This window comes from Ceratotherium simum, chromosome 9 (genome assembly GCF_057802395.1).
Source record: "Ceratotherium simum simum isolate JZ-2026a chromosome 9, ASM5780239v1, whole genome shotgun sequence".
Classification (NCBI taxonomy): Eukaryota; Metazoa; Chordata; class Mammalia; order Perissodactyla; family Rhinocerotidae; genus Ceratotherium; species Ceratotherium simum.
The window spans coordinates 8,059,701-8,074,756 of record NC_141908.1 but is presented as its reverse complement, the minus strand read 5'-3'; positions in this window follow the sequence as shown (position 1 = coordinate 8,074,756).

Here is a 15,056-nt window from a genome sequence, read left to right as displayed (position 1 = left end):
TCTCAATCAGTTGCAGTCAGACAATAGCTAGAGCAGAGACAGCAATGTGCTGGAACAGCAGGGCTAGTCATGCATTTTTCTCTCTTTATGTAGTCTTTTCCAGGACTTTTTTCTGAGTTCATTAGTTTGGGCTTCCTCACAACATGACAGCCTCATGGTAGTTGTACTTCTTACCCGGTGTCTCAGGGGTCCAAAGGCAAGCGTCTTAGGAAGAAACTGGAAGCTGTATAATCTTTTATTTCCTTGCCTCAAAAATCACAGAGTCACTTCCATCACATTCCCTTAGTGACAAACAAGTCACATTCTACCCAGACTCAAGTGGAGGGGAAGTCAACTCCATTTCTCAATAAGGGAGTGGCAAGGTTTAAGAACTTGTGGTGTGGAAGGTATTCTGGGGCCATCTTTAGAAAATACCACCTGCCACAGAGCCCACTCCACAAACGAGCTGGAGAGGAACAGCTCTATGTAGTTGCCCCTGTGTAGACACTCTGGAGGATACTTGAGAAGTGTTGCTTTCATCAATCTGAGACCAAATTCACACACATGCATTAGAATATCATTTCCAAAGGATACAGTCTTGATAGGAGCTGAAGAAGTTTAATTTGAGGGGATTTTGTGGGGGAGGGAAGTCCAGCCTTGGATAATGACTGACAAGAAATACTGTCTATGTCTTTATGGCTTAGGAAAGTTTCTGTGTCGGTCACCAGGAACTAGCTACTTTTTATCTTTGTTCTGTACATTTCTTCTAACTCTATTCCTTGTGTGAGATTTTGTCTTCATCAGCCTTTATCTTGTTTGTATTCTCCTGCTTCTATCTTTGTTGTTCCCTTTGGATTATGTATAGTTCATTTGATTACAACCTTCCTGATTACAACTTTTATTTCCCTGGACAGTGGACAGCATATTTATTCCTCATCTGGCCATGATGCCTCAGGTTTTCTGGTGATATGATGGGGAAGAAAATGCCTTCACTCCCCGAGCTCTGACCCCTCCAATGAGAACTAGAAATTCAGAAGTAAAGATAAAAAGAAGAAATTCTGAGCAGATGAAATGGATACTGATTGTTGAATAATTAATGGAGTTATCCTAAGAAGAGTTTAAATTAATTAATAACTTTCTAAGTCCACATTTTAAACTTTTAGGAAATTATTTTAAGAAAAGATGAACATGTTATGGTATTTGGTTTATAAATGAGAATGGAGAAAGAGAACACTTCTATGAAGACATTAGAATTCATGAAAACTTTTTAGCTATATTCAGAATTCAGTGAACTTTTATTGGAGTCCACCAGGTGCCAGGTTCCATGCCAGGTTCTTGAGACAGAGCGAGAAGCAAGATAGAAACAAGCAGCTGGTAGGCATTTAAAATGTATGTTGAAAATTAAATGATACTGCAGACTCTGCCAATTAAAAACTCACTCTCTAATTTTGGAGATGTGACAACTTTTCATGGGAATTAAAAGGCTGAAGAAAGCTGAAGGTCAGGTCTACACACAGTGAGAAAAGGAGATCCATTAAAAACGCTGGCTTGTTCACCAATATCCAGGTTGCTTGTTCAAGCATAGTTATTTGATGATTAAATATCTCCTACCCAATTAAGTACTCTAAGCTGTAGTAAATGCTCTAAAGTAGTGGTCTTCAACCATAGCTTTTTCTTAAAAAAGCTAGGCAGCTTTTAAAAAAAATACTGATGAATGAGTACCAAACCAGATCACTCAAATCAGAATACCTGGCAGTAGGGCCGGGAGAGCAGTTTTTCCAGAGCTTCTTATGTTATGCTAATGTACAACCGGCATTTCCAACTCCTGACCTAACAAACTTCTCTTTTCCTGTTCCTTTTGTGTGCCATCTGATATCTTATTGCTCCTGGTAGGGTGTTAGCTGGTTGTCTGAATTCCGTGGAAGAATGCTTCAGAAGTTTGAGAAGTTCTTAGGTACCATGGTTTTCACACACAGCAGCACATTGAAATTACTTGGAGAACTTTGAAACACACTTATACCTCAATGCTACATCCACCTCCACCAAAACTTTGGTTTACTTCCTGTGGGGTGTGGCCTAACCACAATAACGTTTAAAGCTCCGTAGGTGGCTCTAGTGTGTGGTCGAGTTTGAGACCACTGTCCTAGAACGTCCCAACGGTAAAGACTTGACTGTCAGAGCAGATGCACTTGAAACGTAGAGAGATTCTTAACTGAGAACCCAAACATCAACGGCTTCAGGTGGCAAGCAGATAAAATGAATGAGGGGAGCAGGTCAGGTAGGGACAGAGGTGAACCGGGGAGAGCATGCTCTTCTGCTCCATCCAACAGAAGCCACATGGAACGTGGGACCAGTTTGCTACATCAACCTCTTTTTCAAAGGAAGTCAGAAATAAGGATTGTATTTGTATGTGCAGCCTGCCAATTTTTAAATATTGGCAATGAATTCACCTTCTAAAAACACTGAATAAGCTGAAGAAAACCTGTCTGTGAGCTGAATTCAGCCAAAGGGACTGGCAGTTTTTAACTTTTCTGTTAGAAAAAAAGCCCTTCATGTTGGTACATCACATTCTTCCCCAGCTTTTCTAGGGTTCTTTTCTCAGAAGCCTTCTTTAAGTTTGCTCTCAAATGTGACAGTACTGTTTCCCAGCCACTTATAAACATTTGAAGGAAATTTCTTCTGCATTTTGAGTTTTTACACCTGGGCAAATATAAGGCAGGTATCAGTAGACAATCCACCTTTAGACCACCACACTGAGGAAGGGGTGTTAGTTCATTAATGTCATACACAAAACACCCAAACCAAACTTTACAGGACTTGTGGATTCATGATGAGATAATTAGCAACTTCTTCACTTCCTACTGAGCAGGATGAGTTGGGGATTAGCTTCTTTCAGTAGATTACACGTTAGAGAGAAAAATGTCAAACAGCAAAGTAAGATAGGACGCTAAGTCTTCCCACACAAGCATCCACAGTCACTAATGAGCTAGCTTTCCTGTCACATTCACAACTAGCAGGAGATGACCTAAGAATAAGTCAGAGAAGCTTTCTATTGGAGGATCTTTATTTGACCACTAAATATACAGTTAAAAAAGTGTGTCAATTGGTACTTACAGAAGCTATTCTAGTTCAACAGGGAGAAAATTAACTGAATTTCAGAAATAACGCTTGGAAAGTTAGTCTCCCTTATTTTGCATGGAAATAAAAGAAATCCTTTAATTTGAAATAAACACTTTTTTTTTTTTTTACTGAAGAAATCTATTTTTGCTGTTCTCACTCCACACATCATCCCATGTAATGAAGCCTCTGATCCGTGACCCCAGTCATTTTTTTGCTGTGCATCAACCTCTTGGTGCTTCCATTCTCCCTTTATCCCACCTGGCGTTCACATGCTATGTTTGGAATAAAATGTTTGCAGGAGCAAGCATGTGAGCCAGGGACACAGTGCCACTGGAGCTGTTAGTGCACCGGCCTTTACTTTATAATGAACTACAGACAGAAACATATATGTAGGACCTCTCCAGATGGCTGTGCTGGAGGGAAGAAGGAAGAGTGAAGGGGTGTATCTGCACGTACTCGCCATTTTGTTTCCCATTGATCAAAATCCATCCAAGGGGAACTCCCTTTCTCTCTTTACCTGTGGTTCTGGACCGTGTCACCTGGCTACACTGGCTGCTCTCCGGGAAACCAGATCCAATACATTCTGCCTGGTTCTTCATTCAAGTCTACAGCTGGTAGGAGGAGCCAGAGCTCCTGGCCTGCCATAGGCAGGCTTCTGGCAGAGGCACTAGAAGTGATAGGTGATGCTGCTAAGGCAAAGCAAGAGGGCCAGTCTCTGAGAAATGGATGATTCCAAGAGGATCCGAGGGAGTAGGTGAGCAGGTATGCCTGATATATACAGGCCAGCTGTCATTTTAAGAAAGAGTATAAATGTGTGAGCTTTGAAATAAAGGCAATGTTTGACATCCAGTTCCTGGTATGAAGCCATAATCGTAATAGATAATCAATATCAAATAAGCAATAATATTTACTTTTGTTAGTAGAACTGACTTGGGACAAATGCTTCCTTTTTCATGATAATTTCCTTGACTGCAATAATACATAATGATCATTTTTTCAGTAAATTCTTTTCAATAGATTCCACAGTTCACTTTATTTATTTATTTTTTTTTAATTTTTTGTTTATTGCAGTAACATTGGTTTATAACATTGCAAAAATTTCAGGTGTTCATCATTGTACTTCTATTTCTGCATTGATTACATCACGTTCACCACCAAAATACTAATTACAACCCATCACCACACACATGTGCTGAATTATCCCTTTCACCCTCCTCCCTCCCCCCTTCCCCTCTGGTAACCACCAATCCAATCTCTGTCCCTATGTGTTTGTTTATTGTTGTTATTATCTACTACTTAATGAAGGAAATCATACGGTATTTGACCTTCTCCCTCTGACTTATTTCACTTTGCATTATGCCCTCAATGTCCATCCATGTTGTCACAAATGGCTGGATTTCATCGTTTCTTATGGCTGAGTAGTATTCCATTGTGTATATATACCACAGCTTCTTTATCCATTCGTCCCTTGATGGGCACTTAGGTTGATTCCAAGTCTTGGCTATTGTGAATAACGCTGCAATGAACACAGGGGTGCATGTACCTTTGCAAATTGGTGTTTTCAAGTTCTTTGGATAAATACCCAGCAGTGGAATAGCTGGATCATATGGTAGTTCTATCCTTGATTTTTTGAGGAATCTCCATACTGTTTTCCATAGTGGCTGCACCAGTTTGCACTCCCACCAGCAGTGTATGAGAGTTCCCTTCTCTCCACATCCTCTCCAACACATGTTGTTTCCTGTCTTGTTAATTATAGCCATTCTGACGTGAGGTGATATCTCATTGTAGTTTTGATTTGCATTTCCCTGATAGTTAGTGATTTTGAACATCTTTTCATGTGTCTGTTGGCCATCTGTATATCTTCTTTGGAGAAATGTCTCTTCAGATCTTTTACCCATTTTTTAATTGGATTGTTGGTTTTCTTGTTGTTGAGATGCGTGAGTTCTTTATATATTTTGGAGATTAAGCCCTTATCAGATGTATGGTTTGCAAATATCTTCTCCCAATTGTTAGGTTGTCTTTTCGTTTTGTTGATGGTTTCCTTTGCTGTGCAGAAGCTTTTTAGTTTGATGTAGTCCCATTTGTTTATTTTTTCTATTGTTTCTCTTGCCCGGTCAGATGTGGTGTTTGACAAGATGTTGCTAAGACCGATGTCGAAGAGCGTACTGCCTATGTTTTCTTCTAGAACTTTCACAGTTTCAGGTCTTACATTCAAGTCTTTAATCCATTTGGAGTTAATTTTTGTGTATGGTGTAAGGTAAGAGTCTACTTTCATTTTTTTGCATGTGGCTATCCAGTTTTCCCAACACCATTTGTTGAAGAGACTTTCTTTTCCCCATTGGATGTTCTTACTCTTTTGTCAAAGATTAGCTGTCCATAGACATGTGGGTTTATTTCTGGGCTTTCGATTCTATTCCATTGATCTGTGTGTCTGTTTTTGTGCCAGTACCATGCTGTTTTGGTTACTATAGCTTTGTAGTATATTTTGAAATCAGGGAGTGTGATACCTCCAGCTTTGTTCTTTTTTCTCAGGATTCCTTTAGCTATTTGGGGTCTTTTGTTGTTCCATATAAATTTTAGGATTCTTTGTTCTATTTCTGTGAAAAATGTTGTTGGAACTTTGATAGGAATTACATTGAATCTATAGATGGCTTTAGGAAGTATGGACATCTTAACTATGTTAATTCTTCCAATCCAAGAGCAAGGAAACCTTTCCATTTTTTTGTGTCTTCTTCAATTTCTTTCAGAAATGTTTTATAGTTTTCGGTGTACAGATCTTTCACCTCTTTGGTTAAGTTTATTCCTAGATATTTTATTCTTTTTGTTGCAATTGTAAATGGGATGGTATTCTTAATTTCTCTTTCTGCTACTTCGTTGTTAGTGTACAGAAATGCAACTGATTTTTGTATGTTGATTTTGTATCCTGCAACTTTACCATATTCGTTTATTACTTCTAAAAGTTTTCTGGTGGATTCTTTAGGGTTTTCTATATATAAAATCATGTCATCTGCAAATAGAGACAGTTTCACTTCTTCCTTTCCAATTTGGATCCCTTTTATTTCTTTCTCTTGCCTGATTGCTCTGGCTAGGACTTCCAATACTATGTTAAACAGGAGTGGTGACAGTGGGCATCCTTGTCTGGTTCCTGTTCTTAGAGGGATAGCTTTCAGTTTTTCACCATTGAGGATGATACTAGCTGTGGGTTTCTCATATATGGTCTTTATTATGTTGAGGTACTTTCCTTCTATCCCCATTTTATTCAGAGTTTTTATCATAAATGGATGCTGTATCTTGTCAAATGCTTTCTCTGCATCTATTGAGATGATCATGTGATTTTTGTTCTTCATTTTATTAATGTGGTGTATTACGTTGATTGATTTGTGAATGTTAAACTATCCCTGCATCCCTGGAATAAATCCCACTTGATCATGGTGTATAATCTTTTTAACGTATTGTTGTATGCGATTTGCTAGTATTTTGTTGAGGATTTTCGCACTGATGTTCATCAGTGATATCGGCCTGTAATTTTCTTTTTTTGTGTTGTCCTTGTCTGGTTTTGGTATCAGGGTAATGTCAGCTTCGTAGAATGAGTTAGGGAGCTTCCCCCCCTCCTCAATTTGTTGGAAGAGTTTGAGAAGGATAGGTATTAAGTCTTCTTTGAATGTTTGGTAGAATTCACCAGGGAAGCCGTCTGGTCCTGGACTTTTATTTTTGGGGAGGTTTTTGATTACTGTTTCGATCTCCTTACTGGTGATTGGTCTATTCAAATTCTCTACTTCTTCTTGATCCAGTTTTGGAAGGTTGTATGATTCTAAGAATTTATCCATTTCTTCCAGATTGTCGAATTGGTTGGCATATAGCTTTTCATAGTATTCTCTTATAATCTTTTGTATTTCTGTGGTGTCTGTTGTAACCTCTCCTCTTTCATTTCTGATTTTACTTATTTGTGCCTTCTCTCTTTTGTTCTTGGTGAGTCTAGCTAAAGGTTTGTCAATTTTGTTGATCTTTTCAAAGAACCAGCTCTTGGTTTTATTAATTTTTTCTATTGTTTTTGGTCTCTATTTCATTTATTTCTGCTCTGATTTTTATTATTTCCCTTCTTCTACTGATTTTGGGCTTGGTTTGTTCTTCTTTTTCCAGTTCCTTTAGGTGCATTGTTAGATTGTTTATTTGAGATTTTTCTTGTTTGTTGAGATAGGCCTGTATTGCTATAAACTTCCCTCTTAGAACTGCTTTTGCTGTATCCCATAAATTCTGGCATGTCGTATTTTCATTTTCATTTGTCTCCAGGTATTTTTTGATTTCTTCTTTGATTTCTTCGTTAACCCAGTCGTTGTTCAGTAGCATTTTGTTTAATCTCCATGTATTTGTGGCTTTTCTGATTTTCTTCCTATAGTTGATTTCTAGTTTCATACCATTGTGGTCAGAAAAGATGCTTGGTATTATTTCAATCTTCTTAAATTTATGGAGACTTGTTTTGTGGCCTAATATGTGATCAATCCTGGAGAATGTTCCATGTGCATTTGAAAAGAACGTGTATTCTTCCGTTTTTGGATGGAATGCTCTGTATATATCTACTAGGTCCATCTGTTCTAGTGTATCGTTTAAGGCCAATGTTTCCTTATTGATCTTCTGTTTGGATGATCTATCCGTTGGTGTAAGTGGAGTGTTAAAGTCCCCTACTATTATTGTGTTACAGTCTATTTCCGTTTTTATGTCTGTTAATAATTGCTTTATATATTTAGGTGCACCTACATTGGGTGCGTAGATATTTACAAGTGTTACATCCTCTTGTTGGATTGTTCCCTTGATCATTATGTAATGCCCTTCTTTGTCTCTTTTTACAGTTTTTGTTTTAAAGTCTATTTTGTCTGATATGAGTACTGCTACCCCAGCTTTCTTTTCATTGCCATTTGCATGGAGTATCTTTTTCCATCCCTTCACTTTCAGTTTGTGAGTGTCTTTAGGTCTGAAGTGTGTCTCTTGTATGCAGCATATATATGGGTCTTGTTTTTTATCCAGTCAGCCACCCTATGCCTTTTAATGGGAGCATTTAGTCCATTGACGTTTAAAGTAGCTATTGATAAGTATGTACTTACTGCCATTTTTTAACTTTTTTTTTCTCAGTGTTTTAGTAGTCCTTCTCTGTTCCTTACTTCTTCTATACAGAATTGATGGTCACTTTAGTTTGACCTCTGTCTGAAAGCTCTACTCTTTAACTCCCCTCCTCCCTCCTTTTATGTTTTTAATATCATATCTAACCTCTTTTTTGTGCATTTGTATCCATTACGTTCTAATCATGGAAATAGATAATTTTTCCTATTTGTGCTCTTCTCTTTTCCCCTTAAATCAGTCCCTTTAACATTTCTTGTAGCACTGGTTTCTTGGTGACAAACTCCTTTAATTTTTGCTTATCTGGGAAAATTTTGATCTCTCCTTCCATTTTGAATGATAACCTTGCTGGGTAGAGTATTCTTGGCTGTAAGTTTTTTCCTTTTAGCACTTTAAATATATCGTGCCATTCTCTTCTAGCCTGTAAGGTTTCTGCTGAGAAGTCAGCTGATAGCCTTATGGGGTTTCCTTTGTATGTAACTTGACATTCTCTTGTGGCTTTTAGGATTCTCTCTTTATCTTTAATTCTGGACATTTTGATTATGATGTGTCTTGGTGTGGGCCTCTTTGGGTTTATCTTGTTTGGGGCTCTCTGTGCCTCCTGTACCTGGATGTCTGTTTCCTTCCTTAGGTTAAGGAAGTTTTCATCTATTATTTCTTGAAATAGATTCTCTGCCCCCTTGTCTCGCTCTTCTTCTTCCGGGACACCTATAACACGGATGTTAGTGTGCTTGATGTTGTCCCAGAGGTCCCTTAAACTGTCCTCACTCTTTTTAATTCTTTTCTCTTTTACCTGTTCACCTTGGGTAATTTCTTCTAGTCTTTCTTCCAGCTCACAGATCCGTTCTTCTGTATCCTCTACTCTGCTTTTGAGTCCCTCTAATGAATTTTTCATTTCCAGTATTGTATTCTTCATTTCTGATTGGTTCTTTTTTATATCTTCCATTTCTTTGTTGACATTCTCACTGAGTTCATCTATTCTTCTCCCCAGATCAGTGAGCATCCTTAACACTCTTAGTTTGAACTCTCTGTCAGGTAGGTTGCTCATTTCTGTTTCACTTAGTTCCTTTTCTGGGGTTTTGTTCTGTTCCCTTACTTGGAATGTATTCTTTTGCCTCCTCATTTTGCCTCTTTCCCTGTGCTTGTGTCTACGTATTAGGTAGGTCAGCTATGTCTCCTGCTCTTGGATAGGTGACCTTATGTAAGTGATGCCTTAGGAGGCTTCCAGTGTGCTTCCCTCAGTTCTCAATGTTCCAGGGGTGGCCCCTATGTGGGCTACGTGTGTCCTTCTATTGTGGCCTGTTAGCTCTCCCTATAGGCGCCCAGGGAGGCTGAGTTATGCTCCTGGCCAGCTGTTGTAATGCTCAGCTGCTTGTAGTTGTTGTGGGCCCTTCAGTCTCTTTATCAGGTGTGGGGCACCCCAGCACAGTTGGCTGTAAGTTCTAATACCACATGTGTGTTGCAGTATTTCTTTTAACTGAGTAGGCCCCCAGCGTGGCAGGTTGTTAGGCTCAGGGCCTTACAATTGCAGTAAGCCTCTAGCCTATTATGTCTCTTGTCAGCTCTCTGAGGATTGCAGCTGGGTGGGGCTGGCCTCAGGCACAGGAGCACCGAATTGTTTCAGGCTTTGGAAGGTGGAGCAAACCTCCTATGTGGGTCTTTGAGAAGCACAAGTCTTCTGCAGCTGACAAGCCCTGCCGCCCACAGGTCCACACACACAGTCAACACAGTCCTGCCCCGTGTGAGCGCCCCGACCTCCCCAAGCGGACCCAGTCTCTCCACGGCGGGAGCCCCACACACTCCGCCACCACCCCACACTCTCCACCCGCTCCTTGTGCACACCCTGCCCTGCTCAAGTCGGCTCAGTTGCCAGGCTGCAGAGAATCCAGTCACCAATCTATGCAGGCCCACAGGTTGCCTGAGGGCTTGTTGTTGGGTGGGGCCAGTCTCTAGGGTGGGCTGCCTGCCCTGGCTGAGCTGGATTAAATCGGTGCTCTAGCTGGTGGAGCAGACCCTGGGCTAGCAGGCCTCAGGGAGAACTCCAATGGCGTCTGTGTCAGCACGCTCGCACCAGGCCACAACAATGGCCGCCGCCAATGTCCCAGTCCCTGGAGAGGTCTCACCCCTCACCAAGATGCACTCAGGGCCTATTAGGTGAGTCTCTTGTCACCAAAGCACTGTGCACCTTTCTTTCTGGTGATTTTAGGATGCTCTCTGAAACGGGTGAGTTTGCGCACGGGCCCTTTAAGAGCCAGTTTTAGTTTCTTTGTGAACCGGGTTTTCTGGGGGTGCTCCCCAATGCTTTAGTAGCAGGCACAGTCAGATATTATGCCCCTGGTGTCGATTGTGCTGGGTCCACAAAATGCCCACAGCGGGGCGCTCCCCGGCTCAGGACCCCGCGCCTCCAGGGAGGCTGCGTACCTGTGAGCTGCTCCCTGCAGCCGTGAAGCTGGCGGCTTGTGAAGGCGGCGTTTTTCCTCTCCGGAAGGGAGTCTCTGCCTCTTCTACCCCAGTTAGGATTGTCCGTTGTTGCAGGAGTTCCTCTTATCCAGTTTTCAGTTCTGTCTCAGGGGTAATTTTTCCACGAGTAGTTGTAAATTGGCTGTGTCCATGGGAGGAGGTGATTTCAGAGTCTGCCTACGCCGCCATCTTGACTCCACCTCCTCCCACAGTTCACTTTAATTCATCACTTTTATATTTATCTCAGAACTCCTGACACTATTACTTTCTGCACCATGCCTCACAAAGAAATGGGAGATTTTTCAAAAGAGGAATGTAAGAATCCAGGATAGCTCTGTACAATAGAAATATAATGTGAACAAAAACCGTAAGACACATGTGAACTTTTAAATTTTCTAGTAGCCACATTAAAAAAAAAGAAAAATATTAGGGCCAACCCCGTGGTGTAGTGCTTAAATTTGGCAAGCTCCACTTTGGTGGCACGGGTTCGTGGGTTCGGATCCCATGTGCAGACCTACACCACTTGGCAGTCATGCTATGGCAGTGACCCACATATGAAGTAGAGGAAGACTGACACAGATGTTAGCTCAGTGCTAATCTGCCTCAAGCAAAAAAAGGAGGAAGATTGGCAACAGATGTTAGCTCAGGGTGAATCTTCCTTACCAAAAAAAAAAAAAGTAAAAGATAAAAAAAGTAAAACTGATTTTGATAACATATTTTATTTAGTCCAATATATCAAAAACATAATCATTTAAATATGTAATGACTATGAAAAAATATTATTGATCAAAAGAATGGGAAGACATACACTGGGAGAAAATATTTGCAAAAGAAACATCTGATAAAGGATGGTTGTCCAAAATATACAAAGGACTCTCAAAACTCCACAATAAGAAAATGAACAACCTAATTAAAAATAGGCCATAGACCTAAACAGGCACCTGAACCTGAGAGGGTATACAGATAGCAAGTAAGTGTATGAAAAGTTGCTCCACATTATATGTCATTAGGGAATTGCAAATTAAAACCACAATGAGATACCATTACCTACCTATCAGAATGGCCAAAATCCAGAACACTGATAACAGCAAATGCTAACAAGAATGTGAAGCAACAGGAACTCTCATTCATTGCTGGTGGAAATGCAAAATGTTACAGCTACTGTGGAAGACAGTTTGGCAGTTTCTTATAAAACTAAACATACTCTTACCATATGACCCAGCAATCACATTACTTGGTATTTACCCAAATGGATTGAAAACTTTGTCCACACAAAAATCTGCACGCAGATGTTTATAGCAGCTTTGTATTTAATTGCCAAAATTGGGGAGCAAGCAAGATATCCTTCAGTAGGTGAATGGATAAATACACTGTGGTAATCCAGACAATGGAATATTATTTAGCAGTAAAAATAAATGAGCTATCAAGCCATGAAAAGACATGGAGGAAACTTAAATGTATATTACTAAGTGAAAGAAGCCAACCTGAGAAGGCCACATATGGTGATTCCAACTCTATGACATTCTGGAAAAGGCAAAACTAGGGAGACAGCAAAAAGATCAGTGGTTGCCGGGAGTTAATGAGGAAAGATGAATAGTCAGAGCACAGAGGATTTTTAGGTCAGTGAAACTATTCTGTATGATACTGTCATGGTGGATAAATGTCATTTACATTTGTTCATATCCATAGACTGTACAACAGCAAAAGTTAATCGTAATGTAAACTATGAACTTTGGGTGATAATGGTGTGTCAATATAGCTTGTAACAAATGTACCACTCTGGTGGGGGGATGTTGATAATGGTGGTGGGGGGTAGTCTATGCATGTGTGGGGGCAGGGAGTATATGGGAAATCTCTGTACCTTATTCTTAATTTTGCTGTGAACCTAAAACTGCTCTAAAAGATAAAGTTTATTAATCAAAACAAGACATATTTTACATTATTTCATAAAGTCCTTGAAATTAGGGCTGTTTTTACCCTTACAGCACATCTCAGTTTGGACTAGCCACATTTCAAGTGCTCCATAGCCACACTGATTACCGATTACTGTGTGGGACTTTGCAACTCTATGAGATGTGAATGACAGGCTTGGAATCAATCCAAGGAGAATGACTTCAGACTGAAATTATCGTTCTCAAACTTGAGTATGCTTCAGAATCACCTGCAAAGCTTGTTAGAACACAAATCAGTGGACCCACACGCAGAGGTTCTGACTCATTAGGTCTGGAGCAGGGTCTCAAATTTCTGTTTCTAACAAGTTCTCAGATGATGCCAGTGTCGCTGGTCTGTGAACTACTCTTTGAGAGCCGATGGTGCAGATGAGGCTTTGGGAAATCAGCCTTGTGATTTTTAAGTGGTAAAAGGGACAGGCAGTTTCTAAATATGACATAGATATCTTCTCCGTTGCAATAACAATCAGTATTACAGCAGGAAAGACAGGGGATCAAATTGCTGTTTACATTACAATTCTATTCCTCAGTGAAAAGACACATAGTAATCTTTTTGGTTTTGTTAACCACTTTTAAGTGAAGATGCAGGTATATGGATCTTATATACACAATGTGGCATATTTAATTCAGTTTAACTTGTGCGTCACAGTAAGAATTCAGTCTTATTTATATTTCCATTCACTAAAGGAAACATGTAGGCATAACTTGAATAAATAATCACTTTAAGACTAGAATATTATCACATGAGCACAACTCAATTTATTTTTTAAAAATATTTTATTGAGGTAACATTGATTTATAATATTATATAAATTTCAGGTGCATATCATTATATTTTGACTTCTGTATAGACTGTATCCTGTTCACCACCAGAAGTCTAGTTACCATCTGTCACCATATAAATGTGCCCCTTTACTCCTTTTGCCCTCCTCCCATCCCCCTTCCCCTCCGGTAACCACCAATCTGTTCTCTGTATTTATGTGTTTGTTTGATTGTTTATCTTCCACATACAAGTGAAATCATATAGTATTTTTATTTCTCTATTTGTCTTACTTCACCTAGCATAATACCCTCAAGGTCCATCCATGTTGTTGCAAATGGAAAGATTTTGCCATTTTTATGGTTGAGTTGTATTCCATTGTATATATATACCACATCTTCTTTATCCATTTATCAGTTGATGGGCACTTAGATCATTTCCAAGTATTGGCTGTTGTGAATAATGCCATGAATATAGGGAAGCATGTATCTTTGCAAATTAGTGTTTTTGTGTTCTTTGGATAAATACCCAGAAGTGAACTAGCTGGATCATATGGTAGTTCTATTTTGAGTTTTTTGAGAAATCTCCATACTGTTTTCCATAGTGGCTGCACCACTTTACCTTTCCTTAAACACAGCAGTGTTCAGGGTTTTCCTTTTCTTCACATCTTCTCCAACACTTGTTGTTTCTTGTCTTTTTAATAATAGCCATTCTGAAGGGCATGAGGTGATATCTCATTGCAGTTTTGATTTGCGTTTCCCTAATAATGAGTGATCTTTCCATGTGCCTATTGGCCATCTGTATATCTTCTTTGGAAAAATGTCTGTTCATATCTGTCCATTTTTTAATCAAGTTATTTGGTTTTTTGTTGTTGAGTTGTATAAGTTCTTTATATATTTTGGATATTAACCCCTTATTGGATATATGATTTGAAAATATCTTCACCCAATTGGTAGGTTGTCTTTTTGTTTTGTGGATGGTTTCCTTTGCTGTGCAGAAGCTTTTTAGTTTAACATAGTCCCATTTGTTTATTTTTCTTTTTGTTTCCCTTACCTGAGGAGACATATTCAAAAAGATACTGCTAAGACTGATGTCAAAAAGCATACTGCATGTGTTTTCTTCTAGGAGTTTTATGGTTTCAGGTCTTACATTCAAGTCTTTAATTCATTTTAAGTTAATTTTTGTGTATAGTGTAAGACAGTGGTCTACTTTCATGCTTTTGCAAGTGGCTGTCCAGTTTTCCCAACACCACTTATTGAAGAGCCTATCCTTTCTCCATGGTATGTTCTTGGCTCCTTTGTCAAAAATTAGCTGTCCATAAATGTGTGGATTTTTTTCTGGGTTTTCAGTTTTGTTCCATTGATTTGTGTGTCTGTTTGTTGGTGCTATGCTGTTTTGTTTTTTTGTATGTGTGAGGAAGATCAGCCCTGAGCTAACATCCATGCCAATCCTCCTCTTTTTGCTGAGGAAGATTGGCCCTGAGCTAACATCTCTTGCCAATCCTCACCCCTTTTTTCCCCCCTTTTACTCCCCAAAGCCTCAGTAGATAGTTGTATGTCTTAGTTGAACATCCTGCTAGTTGCTGATTGTGGGATGCCACCTCAGCATGGCTGAACAAGCGGTGCATCGGTGCATGCCTGGGATCTGAACCCAGGCCGCCAGTAGAGGAGCGTGTG